This window comes from Schistocerca serialis, chromosome 2 (genome assembly GCF_023864345.2).
Source record: "Schistocerca serialis cubense isolate TAMUIC-IGC-003099 chromosome 2, iqSchSeri2.2, whole genome shotgun sequence".
Lineage (NCBI taxonomy): Eukaryota > Metazoa > Arthropoda > Insecta > Orthoptera > Acrididae > Schistocerca > Schistocerca serialis.
Window position 1 is genome coordinate 206,572,719 of NC_064639.1, and position 4,665 is coordinate 206,577,383.

Sequence of the window (4,665 nt, forward strand, 5' to 3'; positions counted from 1 at the left end):
GACAAAATTATGTTGAATCTACTTAACTGTGATACTTAATAAACGAAGAAATTATAATAATGGAAAAGGTAATGAAAATGTAACCTAATGAGAGATTTAGTATCCTCGACAGTGGATATCTACAGGGCGCTCCCCTAAAAGCGTGCAAAAATTTAATAGGATAAAGAGAATGTTCCACTGAACAATTTGAGGCGGGGAACCTGTAGTTGGAGAAGCCAGCTTACGGAGATATAGGAATAAAATCACGTTAGTGTGTGATTTTTTATTTACATTACTTACAGTTAACTGTGTGCAACGGCCTTTCCGTAGTGGATACACCGGTTCCCGTGAGATCACCGAAGTTAAGCGCTGTCGGGCGTGGTCGGCACTTGGATGGGTGCCCATCCAGGACGCCATGCGCTGTTGCCCTTTTTCGTGGTGCACTCAGCCTCGTGATGCCAATTGAGGAGCTACTCGACCGAATAGTAGCGGCTTCGGTCAAGAATACCAACATAACGACCGGGAGAGCGGTGTACTGACCGCACGCCCCTCCTCTACTGAGGATGACACGGCGGTCGGGTGGTCCCGGTAGGCCACTCGTGGCCTAACGACGGAGTGCTGTTTTTTAACAGGTAACTGTAAATACCATTATTGACACAATGGACGTACCATTTGTACTGTATTTTAAAAAATGTGCTGAAAGTGACGGCCATCACCCTCAGTGCAAGCATGACATCGCCGTACAAGATTCTGACTCACTCTGACAAATATCTCTGATACGTTTCGAATCACATCACAGGCAGCTACAATTCTGGTAACTAATTCGATCTCCGTCCCACGGGGGTCTCGTGACATTAGATACCCACATAGGAAATATTCAAGGTTCAAATGGCTCTGAGCACTATGGGACTTAACTTCTGAGGTCATCAGTCCCCTAGAATTTAGAACTGCTGAAACCTAACTAACCTAAGTACATCACACACATCTATGCCCGAGGCAGGATTCGAACCTGCGACCGTAGCGGTCGCGCGAAATATTGAAAGGGTTTCAGGTCATGTGACCTCACAGGCCGTGGAATAGGACCTCACTTTCCAACCCAGCGAACAGGAAATGCAGCACGAAGATGGTTTCGGACATCCACACTGAAGTGAGGCGACTCACCGTCATTTTGTATCCACATCCTCTCACGAACAGCCAAGGGTACGTTCTCCAACAGCTCAGGTACAGCTCTTTGCACGAACCGCATGTACAGGTGGCCAGGTAGACAGTCAGATAGAAGATATGGCCCAATGTCAATGTTGACCCAGATATTCACAGCAAAACGTACATGATGGTGCGACTGTTGGCACCACCTACATAGGGAGAAATGATCATCACGATAAAATAAGAGAAATCAGGGTTCGCACCGAAAAATTTAAGTGCTCGTTTTCCCCGCGCGCCGCTCGAGTGTGGAACGGTAGAGAGGCAGCTTGAAGGTGATTAATTAATTGTGAATGGCAGAGTAATCACGTAGATGTAGACCCTACTATAGTTTGAGGGTTTTCCTCGCGCGACACATGGCTATTCCTGCTGTTCGAAATATCATCACGGTCAAATGAAGCTTCGTCAGCAGACAGCACGATTTGGAGCAAATCTGGTCGATCAATCCGTGGTTGGAGCAACCACTGACACAATGCAACCATTAGGGTAAGGTCAGTCACAAGCATTGATTGGCCTCGTTGTGGATGACATGAGTGTAATTGTTTGTGGAATACTCACCACACGCTGGAATGTGCAGCGCCCATTTCACCTGCAGTACGACGATTTCTTGTCGTGAGGTCCGCTGCAATGCGTTCCAGCAACTCCTCTTCATAAGGGCTGATGCTTGTTAGGAAATCATTCGCTGTACAGCCTTTCAGCTGCGACAGCGTTGCAACGTACTTCCCCATACACAAGGTGCATGTCAGTGAGTTCTGTGAAGTTGTACCGGTACTGTCGTTGATTCATAGAACCTTAGGTTATCAAATGGTTCAAATGGCTCTGAGCACTATGGGACTCAACTGCTGAGGTCATTAGTCCCCTAGAACTTAGAACTAGTTAAACCTAACTAACCTAAGGACATCACAAACATCCATGCCCGAGGCAGGATTCGAACCTGCGACCGTAGCGGTCTTGCGGTTCCAGACTGCAGCGCCTTTAACCGCACGGCCACTTCGGCCGGCCCTTAGGTTATGGGACAATGTAAATACAATGCAACAGAGCCACCTTATGGACGAATAAAGCAAACAAAACCCGCATGGTGACTTCTTAGTAATCAGGCTCGTTCTCCTTGTTTCCTTACAGGAAATAAAGAATGTAAATGTAAATAAACGCACAGCACTTGTAAACTTGTACGCATGTTATTAGTTATAAATAAGCTGAGAAACAGTAATGCTGGATGAAGCGACAGACAAATTTGTTTCCATATCACCTTGAGCTGGCTTCTCCCTAGGTTGACTACCGCAAATGTTCAGTGGAGTATCCTCTGTGCCCTGTTACATTTTTGCACGCTCTTACGGAAACACCCTGTGTATAGACGTAGATGTTGTGGCGTGGATCTTGCGGCCGAGTAATGCGGGAAGCTGTCACGGACGGCGCAAAAAGTACTGTATGGGCAGAACCATTGACCCAATGGTTTACCTGTCGGCGGCGATAGGCCAGGGCCGTCAATTCTTACACTAGCGTCAGTTACCTCGAACCTGGCCGTCGCCTTGGACGATGGGCTGTTCCGCACGCTTAATGGTTCTAGTCAGTCGCTCGCGCTGGTACGGTTTTTTGTTTCCTCCGTGGTCCTCTCTCCGCGGCGTTCGGACCCTCTGCTCCCCCCGTAGATTGACTCTCACCTCGACCTTCGTTCCCTCACGCGGAATTCAGCTTCTTGGCTTTGTTGTCGATCCACCCTCGGTGACTACAGCTAACATTTGGGACGGTTTCGCGGCGTTTACAGTGAGGTGTAAACACAGTTTCTCAATTCCTTAAAGTCGGCCGTTGTGGACGAGCGGTTCTAAGCGCTTCAGTACGGAACCGCGCTGCTGCTACGGTCGCAGGTTCGAATCCTGCCTCGGGCATGGATGTGTGTGATGTCCTTAGGTTAGTTAGGTTCAACCAGTTCTAAGTCTAGGGCACTGATGACCTCAGAAGTTAAGTCCCATAGTGATCAGAGCCATTTGAACCAACAAATCCTTATATTCTATCTTGTATTTACGGCATTTAATGATAAATCAATAGATGAAGTAGCATACATTAATTAGGAGCAAAATGAGCTTATTAAGATATAGAACTATCGTAATACCAAGAGCAAAAGTGTTAGTAAGGATTTGTTTTTCGTGACCAGTTACACTTTACCGCCCACCATATCCGACTAACTAACGAAAGACAGAAGAAAACTTGTAACATAACCTCTCACGGCGATAATAATAAATTACAGCAACAGAAACATTCTCGTCTTCAGAAATGTGCTAGTAGCGAATATAGGAAATGGCTACTAAAATGGGTTCTCTGTGTAATCTCCCATTATTATCTACTGGGAACAAAATGGGCAAGTAAGCCAGAAACAAAATGGGCAAGTAAGACAAAACCCATGGTTTTAATTTATTTTTCTGTGGTAATGTGTCACTGTGATTTCCATTAGTATTGAATGTGCAGGGTGGTCCATTGATATTGACCGGGCCTAATATCTCACGAAATAAGCGTCAAATGAAAAAAACTACAAAGAACTCACCGAAGAAAATCGTAACACCAAGAAGGAGTTGCGTGACGTAAACGAAAGTTAGTAGACGTCTTTCAGCGCCTGAAAGATGATGTCTGCTCAAATTTCGCGCCAGCCGCATAAGAGTGGTGCTAGTAACGCCACTAAGGCTTGAAATCCGTCGTGGGCGTTAGTTACAGTCGAGATTTGAAATGATCAGCTGATGTTAGTCAGAAATGCGTTTAAGACAACAAAGACGTCACTATCAATATCTCACTGAGCTAGAACGAGGTCGTGATTACGAGAATGTACGATCGCAAGAAGACCAGGCTGTGGAAGGCCACATGAGACTACCGACAGAGAAGACCATCGTGTTCGTCGTATGGCTCTGGAGCAACAATTTGAGCATGAGCTGGCACCACTGTGACACAACGAACTGTTACAAATCGGTTACTTCAAGGGCAGCCAGACGCCCTGTAGCGTTCTTTCCACTAACCCCAAACCACCGCCATTTGCGACTTCAGTTGGGTCAAGCGAGAGCTCAGGGGAGGGAAGGGTGAAGGCGTGTTGTGTTTCAGATGAAAACTGGTTTTGTCTCAGCGACGGTGATGGCCATGTACTGGTTACAAGGAGGCCAGTTGAAGGCCTGCAACCAAAATGTCCGCGTGCTAGACACGCTGTACTTACACCTGGAGTTACGGTCTGGGGGTACGATTTCGTATAACAGCAGGAGCACTCTTGTAGTTATACCACGCAACCCTACTGCAAATTTGTGCGTCAATTTGGTGTTTCGAGCTGTTGTGCTGCCATTCATGAACACCATTCCAACAGGTGATTTCCAACAGGATAACGCTCGCCCACATACCGCTGTAGTAAAAAAAGTTCAAATGTGTGTGAAATCTTATGAGACTTAACTGCTAAGGTCATCAGTCCCTAAGCTTACGCACTACTTAAACTAAATTATCCTAAGGACAAACACA

At 46.4% G+C, this 4,665-nt stretch overlaps 1 pseudogene; it reads left to right on the forward strand.

The window, feature by feature from the left end:
• Positions 1–290: 290 nt before the first annotated feature.
• On the forward strand, positions 291–408 carry LOC126459630 (5S ribosomal RNA; annotated as a pseudogene).
• Positions 409–4,665: the final 4,257 nt, after the last annotated feature.